We start from the raw sequence: 20,413 nt of genomic DNA on the forward strand, positions 1-20,413 counted from the left end.
CTTTTTGGTGATTCTGACTTTTCATTTAGTATAATGCTTTTAAGATTCATCTATGCAAAAAATCATGTATTTATGTGAATATCAGTAGTTTGTTACTTTTGATTGCTTATCCTATTATATTGGTCTGTCACCCATTGTTTACCCACTCACCAGTTCATAAGGATTGGGTTTTTTTTCAGTTTTATCCTATTATGAATAAAGCTGCTAAGACCATTCAAATATAACTTTTTTGTGTAGAGAGATGTTTCTATTTCTCCTGGGAGTGCAACAGCTGGGTTGTATGTTGAGTGCATGTTTATCTTTATAAGACACTGCCAAACTGCTTTCCAACATGACTATACCAGTTTGCATTCCTGCCAGCAATGTATAAGAGTTCCACTTCCTGTACATTCTTTCCAAAACTTCGTCTTTTTATTCTTTTAACTATTTTAAATTGTTTGTAATGGTATCTCATTGTGATTTTAATTTTCATTCCTCTAATGATAAATGATGTGGAGCACAATTTCATGTGCTTATTTGCCACATATAAGTATATGCTTTTACTTTGCTGAAGTGTCTATTCACATATTTTGCCCAATTTTTGAAATAGTTTTAGTTCTTATATTTGTCTATGATCCAATTTGAGTTAATCTTTGCATATGTTGTGAGTTAAGAGGCTAGATTTGTCTTTTCATATGTAGTTATACACTGGTGTGAGTATCATTTGTTGAAAAGACTATCCTTTATTCATTGGGTTCTTGGGCATCTTTGTTAAAACTGAATTTACCATGAATGTAAGAATTAATTTCTGGATTCTCAGTTCTGTTGCATTGATCTATGTGTTTCTTCTCTTGCTAGAACCACAATTCTTGATTGTAATAGCTTTATAATAATTTTGAAACTGGGCAGTATAAGTGCTACAGTTTATTTCAATATTATTTTGGCTATTCTGGGTTACTCATCTTTTGATGTATATTTTAGAATCAGCTTGCCAGTTTCTGCACAAAAGCCTGCTGTAATTTTGAAAGGGTTTGCAATAAATTTGTATATCAATTTGGGGAGAATTGCCATTTTAATTTATTCTCCTGATCAGGGGATATACTGTATCTCTATGTTGGTCTTTTAAAATTTCTTTCAACAATGTTCTATAGTTTTCAGTGTACAGTCCTTCCCCATATTTTGTTAAAGTTATCTCTAAGTAGTATATAATTTTGATGTAATTAGTAAAATAGTATTTTTGTTTTCAATTCCCAATTTTGTTGTTAGTATTTAGAAATAAATTTTCATACTGACCTTGAATATTTGATGTCCCTAAACTTATTACTTTATAGCTTTTTTTGCACATCCCTTATAATTTACTTCATGTAAGATCATATTTATCTCTGAATTAAGATAGTTTCATTTTTTCCTTTCTGATATTTATGATTTTTCTTCACCTTCCCTTTTTTCCCTTATTGCAGGGTCTAGGACCTCTATTATTAAGATGAATACAAGTGGTGAGAGCAGATATCCCTGCCTTGTTCATGAAATTATAGGTGAGCATTCAGTGTTTCAACATTAAATATAATGTTAGCATTGGGTTTTCATAGATGTTCTTGCTTGGTTTGGGAAAGTTCCCTTCTGTTATTAGATTGGTGAGAGATTTTATAATCAGGAATGGATGTTGGGTTTTGGTAAATGCTCTTTCTACAGTTATTGAAATCATTGTGTTTTTTTCTTTTTTAGTCTGAAAATACAGTGGATTATATTCATTGCTATTTGAATGCTATACTAACCTGTATTCTGAGATAAATCTGATATGGTCATGTTGCATAATATTTTTAATATATTGTTAAATTTAATTTGCCAACATTTGGTCATGAAATTTTCTACCTATGTTCATGAGGGATATCTATCTATAGCTTTCTTTTTATGTAATGTCTTTTGCTGGCTTTGATGTAAACGTAATGCTGGCTTCAAAAAATGAGAGGGATATCTTCCCTCCTTTGTTATTTTCTGAAAGAGTTCTGGTACTATTTGTTTTGTTTTGCTTTGTAACATTCTTTGTAACATCTTTCATTTTCTCTTGCTTTGTAACATTCTTTCCTGCCTTTTCTTCAGTTCTCTTTCAGTGGGAGCTGCCCATACTAGATATTCAATTTGGTCTTCCTCTCTTAGGTAAGTGAGTGCCTTTTAATGAGGTGCATTTTTCATTTGTTGTCATAATTTTGTGATTCTTTAGAAGTCACTAAGATCAGATTGCTGACATATCTCCTATAGCAGCCAACCAGCATATGGTGGAAAGCAAAGCAGCTTCTTTTTTGGACTAACAGCCAGTGAGTAGGAAATCCAGTTCCTCTTCTGTCTATTCAGCTCACCAGAGTAGCTTGAAATCCACAGCAGGCAGGCAGATGCAGACTCCTAGTTCCTCAAAGACTCCATAGGGGGGCTTGTTTGTTTGTTTGCTTATCCAGGCAACAAGGAGTAGCAAGCACTTTTCTCTGTAGCTGGTCATTTATTCAGTCATTCACAAATATTTAGTGAGTGTCAACTATGTGTCAGACAGTATTCCTAACACATAGGATACAGGAAGAAACAAACAGAAAGGGATATCTGCATTCACAGAGTTTATCAAGGTGATAAAAATAGAAATAGAATAAATTATAAAACCATATAATATTTTAAAATGTGGAAAATGCAACTTTAAGAAGAAAAATTAGAGAGTATAAGGGAGACCTCAAATGCTAGGAGGAGAGGGACAATTTGCTGTATTGAATTTGCAGTTAGATTTCTTCTTATAAAGAAGAGATTTGAGAAAAGACTTGAAGGAGATGAGAGATTGAGGCAAGAGACTCTCTAGGGAAGAGCGTTCCAGGAGAGGGAACAGCAGGAGCTAAGGCTCCAAGGACAAGACAAGAGCCCTTCTCCGTTCCCTGGCACGAGGGATGAGGTCCAGACCCCGCTCCCCGGGAGATCCAGGTTGTGACAGCATTCCTGGCCTGGTTTTATTACATCCCAGGGGGAGCTGGGAAGAAGAGGGAGTCACAGATATACAAATATAAGCCTTGGCTTATCAGAACTTTTCTACAAAATATGCATGAGAGGTACTACCAGAGAACCCGTACTAGGATATCTAGCTCAGCGTACCACTTTAAATATTCTGAAATGAGACACAGAGAAAACCAATTAATCTGTCACTGACAGAGATTATTTTATGATAGGGCAGTCCTGATGACAAATAGCAAAATACAAGCAAAATGATGATTAGTGTTTGATTTGTTGCAAAAACACCTACACAGAATAGCTGCTGCTGCTTCTTTTTTTAAAAAACGTTAAAATAGCCAAACAGAATATCTTATCTAAATGCAAAAATGCATTATTTATGATTGGCTTTCATCTATTTAAAGATTTCAAAATTCAGTTTTCTGCCATCAAGAACATTAGGAAGTAAGATAAACCTGAAGGCAGTATCATTTATAGAAGAAATATAACACTGAGACTTTGAATATTAAACAATTTATATACCAGACATTTTCGTCATTGAAAATTTCTTCTTAGTAGCTGATTAATATAATCCAGTACTAGTAGGTTGAATTTTTTTCCCCTCTTTTGGTAACAAGCTGGAATTATTTGTAAATCTTTCTAATTCAGAATATGGAATAAAAATTAGATTACATCATGAAAAATGCAGTGGTTGATTTGACAGTTATTTTAAAGGTAAACCTGTATTTTTCAATAAATTTCCATGCCTTTGTATATTAAGTATAATTTTTATTTTTTGAGTTTTAAATATACAGATGTGTGTATAAACATGTACACAAATGAATTGAACGTTTGTATATATTCATGGTAAAGCAACTGACAACACTTCATACCTAAGCTTACTTTGGTTCTCAATAATGATAAGTATTTAAATGTACAAATATGTATCTCCAGGACTATAGTTTTCACATTTGGAAGAGGAATTGTGTTCGGCTTTTTATATAACATGATAGAAAAGTTAATTATTTTCTATGGACCTGGGCATATTTATTGTTCACCAAAGATTTAGAGGTGTGTGTGTTTGTGTGTTACCAAGTTCTTCTTGAGCCAGTTAAAAAGGATTTAAGATTCTGACTCAACAGGCCACTTGGATTTAGTAAAGATTTATTTACACAAAGATTCAAGAATCATCACAGGTTCATTTTTAGAAACCAAATTCAAGTAAAATTGCTTTGAAAAAACAGCTGAATGAATCAAACTAAATGAACATTAAAACATGGCACAAAGGTCAATAAAAGTGAGAAACATAACATTTTTTTTAAAACTACAGTTGAGTAAGAAGACAGTAACCCCCAAATTTTAAAAAATACTTTCTAATTCTTTTAGTCCTAGCACTCTTGTATTAGTTTGCTAGTGCTACCACTAAAAAAGTAGTACACATTGAGTGGCTTAAACAAGAGACATTTATTGTCTCACAGTTCTGACGGCTAGAAGTCTGGAATCAAGATGTCAGCAGGCTTGGTTCCTCCTGCAGGCTGTTTGTTCTGAGGAAAGTATCGATTGCGGGCCCCTCTTCTTGGCTTGTAGATGGCTATCTTCCCTCTATGCCTGTCTGTATCCATGTCCAAGTTTCCCTCACCAGCCATATTGTATTAGGGACCACCTTAATGACCTCATTTTAACTTGATTACCTCTGTAAAGACTCTATCTCCAAATAAGGTCACATTCTGAGGTACTGGGGTTTAGGACTGCAGCATACCTTTTTTTGAGGGGACACAGTTCAACCCATAACAACTGTCTTGGGAAATGAAAATAAAACATTAAAGTATTAATATTGTCTGCTGTTACAAAGTACAAAAATCTTGAAGTTAGCTATTAGCTTGAAGTAGCATTGTCACTAATTTTGATAGCAGTAGATGGTTCCCTCACATAAAGCTATAACTACCTTTGTCTAGTTGGTTTATTTGCTTCTTTGTGACAGACTCACTATCCAAATCATTTCTGCTCATTTAGAGCTGAGACAGAACACACATGATTAGATGGAGAAAATCCACTCCAATAATTAGAAAAGATTATGTCAAATAACTGTTTCTGCCTCAGGGACACAGGGAAAAACTTGTCTCCTTATTAGAACAGAGTGCCAGGCTTTGCATATTTCTGAAGCTTGCTTCAGTCTGAAGTCTTTCAAGATGAATTAGCAGCTATAAAATTCATAAATTGAAAATCAGGAGATCATTTGTTTTTCCTGTTGGCATTCATCTTTCTCATTACTATAAAAAGGAATGTGTTTTTATTTACCTTATGCTGTTTTACTACTGCAGCTAAACACAAAATTGGCAGTTACATTATTTATATTCATAAGGTCTTATTCCAGGCATCTTATTTTGCTTTTAGCCTCTAGTTCTTGAGTGTTTTGACTAAGATGGCCTTATTCTTCCTCTCATGACCTCTGACTATAGGTTCATGACCTCCCTTTTCTTAGAGCCTTTACTTTAGAAAACTTGCAGTTGTAAGTTCTTTCTCTGCTCTTTTGAGGTGTAAGTCTTCTGCAACCCAGAAATGTGTTTCTCAAGGACCTGGGAGCCATCTTTTTGCAGTGCAGTCATCAAGAAAGATAGGGCCTCTGTTTCCTAGTTTCTGTGCAAGGGTAGGAGCCTAACAAGCAGCAAACACAAATGGCCCAATCACTGTGGGCAAACTCCTCACCCCCTTCTCAGAGTCCTCCAGTACTTTTTCATTCACTCATCCCAGCAAATCCTTCTCTCTTTTGTTTCAGGGAAGTTGAGTTCAGTCTCTCTCCCCTATTGCAATAGTCTTGAATAGTCTTCCTTGTCAATTTTAACAAGTGTCTAGTGCAATTTTCTCCCTAACAGTTCCGTCTGGTCCTTCATTTGGGGGTACTTCTATGAATAATAGAAACTACATGACTGTGTACTTCAATTGTACATATTCTGTACTTAAATTAACTGCAATCTTACTATTCATTTTTATGTTAAAGTTTTGAATAAACCTGAAATTATTTAGTGCCACAAATATAATATCTATGACCTACTCAGAAATTCTTTTTTTTTTAACATCTTTATTGAAGTATAATTGCTTTATGATGGTGTGTTAGTTTCTGCTTTATAACAAAGTGAATCAGTTATACATATACATATGTTCCCATATCTCTTCCCTCTTGCATCTCCCTCCCTCCCACCCTCCCTATCCCACCCCTCTAGGTGGTCACAAAGCACCAAGCTGATCTCCCTGTGCTATGTGGCTGCTTCCCACTAGGTATGTATTTTATGTTTAGTAGTGTATATATGTCCATGCCACTCTCTTACTTTGTCCCAGCTTACCCTTCCCCCTCCCCACATCCTCAAGTCCATTCTGTAGTAGGTCTGCATACCGTATGCTAACACATATATATGGAAACTAAAAAAATAAATTTGAAAAAATGGTCATGAAGAACCAAGGGGCAAGATGGGAATAAAGGTGCAGACCTACTCAGAAATTCTGCTTTAGTTTATTCCATGCAATATTTGGATTGTTTTTGTTTCATTAGAAAGGCAGGGAGATGTTTGATGTCAACTTCAAATATAAAGATTTTTGCTTGTAGAAATCTGGGATTTCTATCCATTTACCATCTAAATATTTCTTGCATTCTCTCTGTCCAATTTCTACAACTACTCATGTACTCAAGGCCTGCATCATCTTCATTTGGGCTAAGTATATTTTACTTGAATCTGTCCTATCTGTCTAAACATACTCAAATCTGTTTTCCACACTGCAAAAAGGTGATCTTCCTAAAATGGAAATCAGCATATATAACTGTTCAGACAATCACTGCCCTACAAGGTACACTTATGTGAATTAGATAAAGGTCCTCTTCTTCAAGTAAAATAGACTTTAGGTTAGTAGACCACAATCTACACAACTATACTTGGGCTGATCTGGGGAAATGGGAGCTTGGGCAGTTCTCCCTTGCAGGACATGGCCTCCTGGTAAAGGATAGGGAGGGAATAGATAGCTTGTTGGTTGCCATGGGACACCTGGACAGTGCTGGCTGTTCCCATCTTAATGCACTGGCCAACTATAGCATCACTAATAGCAGAACTGCTGGCTTTAGATGCTTTCTGACATCATGCACGTGAGGTACACAGTTTCGTCCATGTAGTAGTCTTGCTGAAATGATTATAATTAAGACTTACTTTTAGGTCTAACTTTCAGTTTACAGAAAGGACAGACAATGGAGAAAAAACTAAACAGCCTCACCAGAGCACAAATATAAAACATCAGACATTCTTTTTTTTTTTTACAAAGACCTTATTTTTATTTATTCATTTTTCTCTTTTTGTAATTTATTTTTATTTTTTTAACATCTTTATTGGAGTATAATTACTTTACATTGTTCTGTTAGTTTCTGCTGTATAACAAAGTGAATCAGCTATATGTATACATGCATCCCCATATCCCTCCCTCTTGGATCTTCCTCCCATCCTCCCTATCCCACCCCTCTAGGTGGTCACAGAGCAACAAGCTGATCTCCCTGTGCTATGCAGCTGCTTCCCACTAGCTATCTATTTTACATTTGGTAGTGTATATTTGTCAATGCTACTCTCTCAGTTGGTCCCAGCTTACTTTTCCCCTCCCTGTGTCCTCAAGTCCATTCTCTACATCTGCATCTTTATTCCTGTCCTACCCCTAGGTTCTTGAGAACCATTTTTTTAAAAAAATATTCCATATGTATGTGTTAGCATACAGAATCTGTTTTTCTCTTTCTGACTTACTTCACTCTGTATGACAGTCTCTGGGTCCATCCAACTCACTACAAATAACTCAATTTCATTTCTTTTTATGGCTGAGTAATATTCCATTGTGTATATGTGCCATATCTTCTTTATCCATTCATCTGTTGATGGACACTTAGGTTGCTTCCATGTCCTGGCTATTGTAAATAGTGCTGCAGTGAACATTGTGGTACATGACTCTTTTTGAATTATGGTTTTCTCAGGGTATATGCCCAGTAGTCGGATTGGTGGGTTATATGGTAGTACGATTTTTAGTTTTTTAAGGAACCTCCAAACTGTTCTCCATAGTGGCTGTATCAATTTACATTCCCACCAACAGTGCAAGAGGGTTCCCTTTTCTTCACAGCCTTTCCAACATTTATTGGTCGTAGATTTTTTTGATGATGGGCATTCGGACTGGTGTCAGGTGATACTTCACTGTGGTTTTGATTTGCATTTCTCTAATGATTAGTGATGTTGAGCATCCTTTCATGTGTTTGTTGGCAATCTGTATATCTTCTTTGGAGAAATGTCTATTTAGGTCTTCTGCCCTTTTTTGGATTAGGTTGTTCATTTTTTTGATATTGAGCTGCATGAGCTGTTTATATGTCTTGGAGATTAATCCTTTGTTAGTTGCTTTATTTTCAAATATTTTCTCCCATTCTGAGGGTTGTCTTTTCATCTTGTTTATGGTTACCTTTGCTGTGCTAAAGCTTTAAAGTTTCTTTAGGTCCCGTTTGTTTATTTTATTTTATTATTATTATTTTTAACAACCATGTGCTTATTTTTGTTTTTAATTTCCATTTCTCTAGGAGGTGGGTCAAAAAGGATCTTGCTGTGATTTATGTCATAGAGTGTTCTGCCTATGTTTTCCTCTAAGTTTTATAGTGTCTGGCCTTACATTTACGTCTTTAATCCATTTTGAGTTTATTTTCGTGTATGGCATTAGGAAGTGTTCTAGAATCCAACACCACATTAAAAGAATCATACACCATGATCAAGTGGGGTTTATCCCAGGAATGCAAAGATTCTTCAGTATATGCAAATCAATCATTTTCATACACAGTATTAAGAAATTGAAGGAGAAAAAACATTTGATCATCTCAATAGATGCAGAAAAAGCTTTCAACAAAATTCAACACCAATTTATGATAAAAACCCTAAAGAAAGTAGGCATAGAAAGAACTTACCTCAACATAATAAAGTAACAGGATGCAAAATTAATGCACAGAAATCTCTTGCATTCCTATACACTAATGATGAAAAATCTGAAAGAGAAATTAAGGAAACACTCCCATTTACCATTGCAACAAAAAGGATAAAATACCTAGGAATAAACCTACCTGAGGAGACCAAAGACCTATATGCAGAAAATGATAAGACACTGATGAAAGAAATTAAAGATGATACAAACAGATGGAAAGATATTCCATGTTCCTGGATTGGAAGAATCAACATTGTGAAAATGACTATACTGCCCAAAGCAATCTACAGATCCAGTGCAATCCCTATCAAACTACCAGTGGCATTTTTCGCAGAACTAGAACAAAAAATTTCACAATTTGTATGGAAACACAGAAGACCCTGAAAAGCCAAAGCAATCCTGAGAAAGAAAAACAGAGCTGGAGGAATCAGGCTCCCTGACTTCAGACTATACTACAAAGCCACAGTAATCAAGACAGTATGGTACTGGCACAAAAACAGAAATATAGATCAATGGAACAGGATAGAATGCCCAGAGATAAAAACACGCACCTGTGGTCGCCTTATCTTTGATAAAGGAGGCAAGAATATACGTTGGAGAAACGACAGCCTCTCTTCAGTAAGTGGTGCTGGGAAAACTGGACAACTGCGTATAAAAGAATGAAATTAGAACATCAGACATTCTAAAGGATAACTGGTCTTTTATGTTCAACAATGGATGCTATGAAAAAAAAAAGATAGTCTGTTCTAAACTAAAATGCATTTAAAAGCTAAAACAGCCAAACAGAAGTCATAGTTCATGATTGATTACTGGTTTAAACTAATAAGCTATACTGATTGGGGCTCTTGGGAATATCTGAATATGGGCTGGTAAGTAGATGTTATTTTGGGATTATTGTCAGTTTTGTTAAGTAAGATAGTAGTGTTTCCAGTATGTAAGAAAATATACTTATTTGGGGTAAAATATCATAATATAGTTTCAGTTTATTAAAAAAAACACAAAATGTGTGAAAAAATAACTGAAACCAATATGACAGTGTGTAAGTAGTTGTTAAATTTAAGTGCTCTCTATAGGCATGTAATTGTATTATATTGTTCTTTTGACTTTTCTTTAGTTTTGGATTTTTATAGCAAAAAGTTAAATACGACAATATTAAAAAATAGAAAGAATGGACATCTAGTTTTAGCTCTGACATGTAAAGAACTTGAAGCTGTCACTTCCATCCTTATAACAAGAAATAGTTGGAAATACTGAAAATCAATGACTTTTGTTGGAGCCATCAGAGAACTAAGTTTGAAAGGCAAATAGCTTGTCAAGTCTAGACAGACAGGTAATATTCAGAGAGATACAGATGAAATTTGGTTATTGCATCTAAAGCCAGTGAAGCCATAAACTGGTAGCCATAAAATGTTAGTTTTGGCAAACTTCTGAAGGTTGATTGTGGACTAGCATGACAGTGAGAAACTCCTAGGTTTGCAATCATGGAGTCAGGGCACACTTTCTGGACTTTACCTCCAGGATCCCTACCAGCTTTTCATAAGGAAGACCTGAAAATATTGCTTTATGACACTGGCAAGGAGAATGGAGGAGTAATCATTGAGGAATGATTCTCCTTAACAAAGAACCTTCTCCTTCACAAAGTCTACACCAGGGGAAAGGATTTTGCCAGAGCCTTATCCCAGTAGAAGGGAATCATCCCACTCCAGGCCCTCCAGCTTCCCTGTCTAATATAAGGGAAGGAAAATGGTTAATATAAAGGTTAATATAAGGCCCTCCAGCTTCCCTGTCTAATATAAGGGAAGGGTTAGAGAATATATAATATAATATATATATAATATTATAATATAATATATATAATATTATAATATAATATATTGGGAATGTTGCAGCTAGGGAATGGAATAGGAAGCAAAGAGGAAAAAGCTATATCATTGAAGAAAGCTACAGGTCCACTAAATACTGAGATTTAACCAGAAAATTACAGAATTCTCCCCATGTCCATTTCTCACCAGCACATCAACAAGACTATAGTATAATAACTGAATTACAGCTAGAAGAGTTGTAAGGACCAGACTCTATTTAAGGAGGAGTTCTTGGGAAACCCAAGGCACAAAGGCATTAGAGGAATTTGAAGCCTCTGGAACAAACATTAAACACAGCCCAACTCTCAGCCAGATTAACATAAAACCTCACACTAAAGTCCTGTCAATCTTAGTTCCTGTTACCTAATCTATCATGCCTGGGTTTCATCAAAACATTACAAGGCAAAACAAAAGGCAAAATACCCCTCATTCTGAAGAGGAGAAACAATCATCAGATCCAGACTCAGATATGACAAAGATATTATAATTATCAGACAGGGAATTTAAAATAAGTATGATTAATATCCTATAAGAAACATGTAAGAGCAGATGGGTAATTTGAGCAGAGAGATGTATAGTCAAAAAACAATCAAAAGGAAATGCTAGAAATAATAATTAAAAAGAAAACGGTAACAGAAATAAAGAATGCTTTGATGGATGTTTCGGTAGATAAATCACACATGACTGCATAAACCACATGACTGAAGAAAGAATCACTCTTAATGTACCTGGTTAATACTTATTCATTTCTCACATGTAGATCAATCATCATTTCCTCAAACATACATCTTTTTCTTAATGTTTTCGTGCCATATTGACTCCCTCTCTACATGGACATCATACATTATCTTTTAGACAGCAGTTTTCTCTAGTAGTCTCTAGCCATGGTGCATGCAATATGGATCACTTTGTTGTTATCAGTTTCAATGAGTCAAGACTAACTTAGCTTAATGTCAAACAAATGCTGAAGAATTAAGTCAGTGAGTTGGATATTTTATTTTCCAAAAACCTTAGTAGTCTATATTATAAAGACCAAACATCTGAGATATATAACTTATATTTAATCATTGTTTGACATCCAGAGATCAATAATTGGAAGGTTTTGTAAAACCATGCTAAGTTGTAATAAGTTGAGATGTGGTGTAAATAATATGAAATTTAATTAGGAAGATGTAAATATTGAATGCGCATCTAATTATTTTCCCCAAAGAAATCACCTCTTTGGAGGAGTTACTTTATATGCAAAAACAGCTTAAAATTGTGGACTCAATTCCTTGCCCTGGCTTTGACCTCAGTGTACTTTGGGTGACAGTTCTCCATAGGTCTCTCATGTTTCTGCCTATCTTGTGAGCAGAGACATTGACTATCATTGTCCTGGTCTATATTTTCAGGGACATTTGTATAGTGAAGAACCTTGGAAGATAGAGATAGCATCTTCCTCCAGAGCAAAAAACACATGTAGTTACTTCCCACTATAAAAGATTCAGTATCCGTAAGCTCAGAGTTCCTCCCTATAATATAATCCACTGTGCGTGCAAGTGCCACTTGACCTTCTTTGCATTGTCATGTGGGAATTGGGGCTCAGGAACTCAGAGAAATGCTGAGAGTCTGGATATTGCTACTGCTCCAAGTAGTAAACTGTCCTTTGTCTCTGACTTGTCTTCTGATAGCATTTACGTTTACGATCCTATAGCAGGCTGACTTGTTAGCTTGCAAGGAGGATAAAATATCAGGTCCTTTACAATTCTTCACATACAGTGCCTTCAGGTGGAGAGTGTAGGCTGCTTTTTAAGCAACAGTTATTTAATTGGGGCAAGAATAGGTTCTTCTGGAACTATGCGTCATGGCTCACCTCAAGAAAGAAGTGATCCCACAGTAACTTAGAACGGTCCTGGTTAGGAATATCAAGCACAGTCTATATGACTTCAGTCAGATGGATAAGAATGGCCTCTCTCTTCCTGTAACTCAGAGCCTGGAGTTGGGGGGTGCGGGGTAGGAAAACAGTACACTGGGATGTATTTCTAGGATATCTTACTACTATTTTAGTCAATAAGCTAAACATAGATAAATACATTAAATAATTTAAAGTCATTCTGTTGCTCTTTCTACTATAATAAGAGAAAAATTATACCCTAGTCTTCAAATTAACTCATATCGGGGGGACAAAGGTGAATAACTCTGTATTTGTTTTCTATTGCTGCATAACAAATTTATCATACTTTCCCAACTTCCAAACTTACCACAAACTTAATAGCTTGAAACCACACCTACTTTCCTGTGTCTTTAGGTCTGAGGTCCCCATTTTCATGTCTGTTGTGAGCTGGGGACTGGCCCTGCTCCTAGAAGTCGTCAGCATTCCTTCTTGTGTGGTCCCTCCGTCTTCAAACCAGCAATGACAGATTGAGTCCTTCTCACATTGTGAATCTCTCTTACGTTTTCTTCTACCAGCGAGAGGAAATGCCATGCTTTTAAATGGCTTACATGGTTGGGTCAGACCCAACCTCCGTATCTGAAAGTCAACCTACTTGGGATTTTAGTTACATCTATAAACTCCTTTCACAGAACTACATAGATTAATGTTTAATTGAATAACCAGGGGAAGGGAATCTTATGGGTAGGGAATCTCTAGAATGTTCCTCACTATAGTCTCTTTGTAATAACCGAATATTTGAAATGGGTGGTACAATTGTTTTAAGCAACTGGGATTTATAGCTTTATGCTTTCATCCAATGTCCTTTTAAATCTGCTCTTGTGGGTCTCAGAGTTTTTGCCAGGTCCGTTAACCATTCTAAAAGCTTTCACTGAGTAATTAAATACTCAGTGCAGTTTAATGTAATAGCATAATTCTTAACATCCCAGAATTAATCTTGCTCTTTTCTCCCTCAATAAGGTATATTTTGATATGGAAGCCTGACGTTAGAGGTGGCAGTAGGGAAAATCTGGTTTCTTTTGCATTCCATAATCACTTCCCTTCAACTTCCTGGCTGCTGTTTGTGACTCCTACGGCATCAGGCTAAGGAATAGAAAGAATTAGGGCAGAATGGACGGATCTAGCATGATATGACCATAGTGCTTTCCAGGTTTAACAGATATTTGAAATTGTTTCCTCTTGCGGAGTTTTTATGAGAGGCTTAAAGATTCCTCTGGTTAATTCCACTCTCCTTCTATTTGGTTTCTGTACCCACAGAGGAAAACACGAAGACCATCCTGAGTGTGCTCAGTCTGCATTCCTAACGATTGTTCTTATGTGGGCCTTGAGTGCTGCCCAGTCATCATCCAATATGTCCTTAGTCTTTCTGCCCTCCCAGATGAGGTTTTCATGCGTTAGCCTCACTCTTCAACCTCCAACACCTTTGGGGAAAAAAAAGCCATCAGAACGGACACCCCCAGTTCTACATCAGTCTCCTTCTGTGCCCATATGTGCAACCCCTCTCCTGTCACTATGGAGGAGTTTTCCATGCTTCTCTAAGGACACCTTAGTGTGTTCTATATCCCAATGCTCTCACTTCCTCAAAGAGTTCCCTACCCCTCTCTCTCTTTCCTGCATTATCAGTATTTCACTCTTTACTGTATTTTTTACCGGTCTACAAACATGTTTTTCCCCCCATCTTAAAAAAGAAAATCCTTCCCTCTCAGCTACTGCTTACATGACTGGCCCATTTTACGGGAAACACTCGTCAAGATAATTGTGTATAATCACTTTCTGCAAATGAGCCTTTTTTTTTTTTTTTACAACATCTGTTGAGTCTCTTTGTAAATCATGTTTTCTCTACCTTCACAATTTGTCCAACATCAAGCCACTTTTCCCCGCTTCCACCACCATCAGTGCCTCGTCATCTCTATCTTTGATTACTGAATGACCTTCTTCCTATTAGGACAATCGGCCTGATACAGTTTATTCTAGACACAATTTGTTCTAAATGTAGTTCATATCATGTCATTTCACTTAAAAGCCTCCAATCATTCTGCATTTTACTCACAAAGTTCAGAATGGCCCATAAGACCGTACAAGTTCTAGGCTCCTTGTTCCCTTGATCGCACTTTAAACTTCTCTTCGCCTTGTTTCACCTCTCTTGACAACGGTCCCTTTTATGGTCTGGAACAGCTGAAGTCACTCCTGCCTTAGAGCTTTTGCTGTTTACCCTTCTGGAAAGATCTTTCCTGTATTTCCACAACCCCCTTCCTTACTCCTTTAGGTCTTCTTGGTGAGACCTTGCTTGACACTGTATTTAACGCTTAAAGGACAACAGTGTTCTACAGATTCTGTCTTTCCCCGCTTTTGTTGGTTTGTGTGTTTATTTTTGAGTTATTATTTTTCCAGCTTTATTGACATATAATTGACATATAACATTGTGTAAGTTTAAGGGGTAAATGTTGATTTGATACATTTACATGTGGCAAAATGATTACCACCATAGCTCTAGCTAACATCTTCATTTTGCTACATAACTACCATTTCCTTTTTTGTGGTGAAAATATTCAAGATCTAGTCTCTTAGCAACTTTCAAGTATATAATACAATATTGTTAACTATAATTACCATGTTTTACATTAGATTCCCACAACTGATTCATCTTATAATTGGAAGTTTGTACCCTTTGCCCAACATGTCCCCATTTCCCCCAGCCCACAGCCCCTGGTAACCACCATTCTACCCTGTTTCTTTTAGTTCAACTTTTTAAAAGTCCACATATGAGTGATAGCATACAATATTTGTCTTTCTCTGTCTGACTTATTTCACTTAGCATAATGCTCTCAAGGTCCATCCATATTGTCACAAATGGAAGGATTTCCTTTTCTCTCATGGCTGAATAATATTCATATTGAATAATATATGTATTGCATCTTCTTTATTCATTGTTTTTGATTGTAGCATTTATCACTTTCTAATTTATGATCATATACATTTTAATTTTTTTTTGGTCTATATTCCCCAAAAAGCTCTAGAAGGACAGGTAATTTTGTGGGGTTTTTGTTTATTATTATATTCCCAAAAGGGCCTGAAAAAGCATTGGTAGTCATCTTTCTCTCTCTCTACCTATCTAAATTTGGATAAATTTTCTTTTAAGCACCAGTTAAGTTGCATTTTCTAAATTTTGATGCAGTGTGTTATATTGTCATTTAGTTCAAAATATTTAAATTTTTTCTTTGTGAGTTTTCTTTGATCCATGAATTATTTAGAATTTATTTTTCTTTTTCTAATTATTTGAGGTTTTCTTAGCAATCTCATTGTTTTTAATTACTATATGTATTCTGTTTCAGTCAGACAATATATTCTATATTATTTAATACTTTAAATTTATCAAGACTTTTTTATGGTTTGGAATGTGGTTTATCTTGGACAATGTTCTATGTACAGTCAAAAAGAATGTATATTCTATACTGAATGTGATTTTCTATAAATGTCTTTTAGGCCATGGTGGATGATAATATTATTTTCTTATTGATGTATCATTAACAATTTTTAGTCAACTTAACAATTAATAAGAAAGAAATGGATAATTGCTTTTATTTTTTTACTTACTTTTTGTTTTTAACATCTTTACTGGAGTATAATTGCTTTACAATGGTCTATTTGTTTCTGCTTTATAACAAAGTGAATCAGCTGTACATATACATATATCCCCATATCTCCGCCCACTTGCGTCTCCCTCCCACCCTCTCTATCCCACCCCTCTAGGTGGTCACGAAGCACTGAGCTGATCTCCCTGTGCTATGTGGCTGCTTCCCACTAGCTATCTATTTTACATTTGGTAGTATATATAAGTCCATGTCACTCTCTCACTTTGTCCCAGCTGACCCTTGCCCCTCCCCATGTCCTCAAGTCCATTCTCAATGTCTGCGTCTTTATTCCTGTCCTGCCACTAGGTTCTTCATCACCATTTTTTTTTTTTTAGACTCCATATATATGTGTTAGCATACGGTATTTGTTTTTCTCTTTCTGACTTACTTCACTCTGTATGACAGACTCTAGGTCCATCCACCTCACTACAAATAACTCAATTTCACTTCTTTTTATGGCTAAGTAATATTCCATTGGATATATGTGCCACATCTTCATTAACCATTCATCTGCTGATGGACACTTAGCACTATAAAACACTTAGAGGAAAACATAGGCAGAACACTCTATAACATAAATCAGAGTAAGATCCTTTTGACCCACCTCCTAGAGAAATGGAAATAAAAACAAAAATAAACAAATGGGACCTAATGATACTTATTTTTTTAATAGATCTTTATTGGAGTATAATTGCTTCACAATAACCATGCTAGTTTCTGTTGCACAACAGAGCGAATCAGCCATATACATACACATGTCCCCATATTCCCTCCCTCTTGTGTCTCCCTCCCATCCTCCCTATCCCACCCCTCTAGGTCATCGCAAAGCACCTAGCCGATCTCCCTGTGCTATGCTGCTGCTTCCCACCAGCCAACTATCTTACATTTGGTAGTGAAAAAAAAAAAGTGTTAATTTCTCCAACCATGTTGGCAGGTTTGTCCATTTCTTCCATTAGTTGTATCAATTTTTGCTTCACATTCTCTGAACTTTTTTTATTAAGTACATACACATTTAAAATGGTTAGAACTTTTTGTGAATTCATCCTTTTGTAATTATGAAATATCAATCATTATTCTGATAATACTCCCCGAATTGAAGTTTTTATTCTCTATTTTATATGTATTTTAGACACACTAGCTTTCTCATGGTATTTACTTTGTACACATTGTTTCCATTCTTTAACTGGCAAACAATCTGTGTCTTTATTTACTTTGGTGTGTACTCTCTTAACTACCTGTAATTAGATCTTGTTTCTTTTTATTATTTTTTTAACATCTTTATTGGAGTGTAATTGCTTTATAATGTTGTGTTAGTTTCTGCTGCACAGCAGTGAATCAGCTGTATGTATACATATATCTCCATATCCCCTCCCTCTTCCATCTCCCTCCCACCCTCCCTTTGTTCCTTTTTAATTCATTGTGATAATATCTGATTTTTAATTAGATTTTTCTCAGTCCACTTAGTTATTGATATGGTTGGGCTATTGTTAAGGCTTTATCATCCTGTTTATTTTATTTCTTTCTTCTGTTCTTTTTTCCTTGGTACTCCTTACTTTTCTTATTTTAATCAAATATGTTTTAATATTCAGTTCTAACTTTTCTCTTGTTAGAGAACTTTTCTGTATCTAATCATCTTTGTGAGTGTGTGTGTGTGTGTGTGTGTGTGTGTGTGTATTTAGAGGAGTTTCTAGAGAATATAACATGTATCTTTAACTCAGCATTTTATTATATATTAATCATATGCCATTTGATGTATTGTATTGTAACTTACCAATGGTATACTTTCATTTAAACTCTTCCCATCCTATGTGGTATGTTTTTCTTTTATTTTATGAATACATATGCTATATATCCCTCAATACAATGTGACTTTGCTCTAAAATTCAAAGGTCTTTTAAAGAAACTAGGGAAAATAATGAAAGGCCTTTATGTTTGAAATATTTATCATTTTAGTTGGTCTTCAATTCTTGTACATACATGTTTATAAGTGGTTTCATTCTCTTCAAACTGAAGAGCTGGTAGCACATTCTCTCAGCCTTTGTTAATCTGACATTTTCTTTTTTAAATTTTCACTTTTGGAGAATATTTTTGCTGGATAGATTATGTTAAATTGACAGTTTTCCTTCTCCTTTACAGATATATTTCATTGCCTTCTGGCTTCTGTTGTTTCTGGTGAAAAGTTAGCATTTATTCTTATGTTTATTCTTCTGGATTTGGTGTCTTTTTTCCTCTGACTGGTATTAGAATTTTCTTATATCTTACATTTGTATCTTTGGTATTTGGTAGTTGTACATGCCTAAGTATGATTTTGTCTTTTTATCTTGTTTAGGATGTATTGAACCTCTTGGATTTCTGCATTTATATTATTTATCAAGCATAGAAAATGGTTCACACAATAATGAGAAATATGATTGATACTCATACTCGATTTACGAGAAAAAAATCTACTGGAAAGTAGATTTATAATGCTGTTTGCAGTGAAACTTGACATAAGAGAAAGAGATAAGAGCCAATTTAAGCTATGCTTAAGCATTTCAAATTTATGATAAAAAGTCACAATATAAGAGGAACATATAGATGCTATTGCAATAAAATATTAAGTAAAAACTTGAATAATTCAGAATACATTAATAGAAAAATGGATGTGAAAGATATGTAATTATAAAATTTTACATGCATAATCATAAATATCCTGTCAGCATAAAACCTCAAGTAATAAACTGTAAAAAAGTTCCTAAAAACTGAAAGGCTTATGAATTTTAAAGTATATGATATTATCAAATTAATTAACTGTTGACATAAATGACTTAGAGAGACCACATCACCTCCACAGATTTCCAAAGCATGATAGGAATGCATGGGCCGAAGAAAGACTGGATTTTCAGTCTTGGGTGTTCTAACTACACCACTCTTACTGCTATTTTTAAAAGAGCATAGTTTAGGCCTTGAGTAGGAGTTCATAAAGAAGGCACTAGAATTAAATAGGAATCAGATTATCAGTCTATGTAAAGATTTTGCTATTGGTAAAATAATATTCTCTGATTTTTTAATAATTGGAATCAAGATGAAAATAGGAATTACATGCTGTACTTAAACTTTGTTTTAAGTTTTTAAAGCAAAGTGCTTGTTGAAATAAATTGTTTAGAAAGACATGATAGGCAGGTTTAAAAATTCTTTATTTAGATAGTATCTTAAAATTAGTTTGAGCTTATTATATGAAGAAAATCTCTGGCTTCTTCTTGAGGTGTTTAAGAAAGAAGAGACATTAAAGCACCAGCTATCCAAGAGTGGAATGCTGTTACTACTGATATTTTAAAACATGTCATATGCTTCAGGCAAATAAATTTAATTAAAGAAACTGAGTGCCTTCATAACTATAGTTGCATTATTCATGCATTCACAATGATTCTTCGAATCTAGGAATATAAATGAAAAGTGACAGCATAACAACCAAGGGATAAAAGAACACAGATTTAATGTTATGATGCCAAAATAACTTACCTAAACAAATGGACAGTTAAGTGAAATGGCCAGTAAATTCACTAAATAAAACCAGTTGTTTTATTCTACTGGTATTTTTGATTATTAAAAATTATGAATTTGGTAATTTCAGGTAGGGGAAGAAAAATCCCTCATTGTTAATTTGAAAAAAAAAAAGAACTTATTTTTTAAAAATAGCTAAAGATTGTTCTAGTCCCTCATTCAAAAGTTTCCAAAAATAGTCTCTTTGGCCCTTTACCTTAAGAATACTTTTTAAAAAAATCAGTTTATTCCTATAAAGTGGAAAAAAAAAAAAACAAGTGGTGGGGTCTAAAATCTTTCTTGATTTTAGTCTAGTATCCTCTCTATTATTTTTTGAATTCTACTCCATGCAGAGCACACCTGTTAATAATTTGCCCTCAATAAAATGAAAATTCAGTGTTCAAGTGGCTATAATATAGATGCATAGAAGCTTTAGCCAAGATAGTTGTTAAATGAAAATAAATATATTTTAGAACTAGCAGAAAAATTAGATTCAGTAATCCAAAGATAGTTTTACATGAGGAGAACAAGGACGTGATTTTCCTGACTTC

At 34.9% G+C, this 20,413-nt stretch overlaps 1 protein-coding gene across 15 annotated transcripts in view; it reads left to right on the forward strand.

The window, feature by feature from the left end:
• DNAJB9 (DnaJ heat shock protein family (Hsp40) member B9) overlaps positions 1 to 20,413 on the forward strand; it is a 714,883-nt gene that overhangs the window by 491,108 nt on the left and 203,362 nt on the right. For all 15 annotated transcript variants that reach the window (XR_013829608.1, XR_013829609.1, XR_013829610.1 and 12 more), the window contains 2 exons: positions 1,440 to 1,514; positions 2,080 to 2,136. The gene's annotated coding sequence lies outside the window, so the exon portion shown is untranslated. The remainder of the gene's footprint in view (positions 1 to 1,439; positions 1,515 to 2,079; positions 2,137 to 20,413) is intronic.

Source organism: Stenella coeruleoalba (genome assembly GCF_951394435.1).
Source record: "Stenella coeruleoalba genome assembly, chromosome: 9".
Lineage (NCBI taxonomy): Eukaryota > Metazoa > Chordata > Mammalia > Artiodactyla > Delphinidae > Stenella > Stenella coeruleoalba.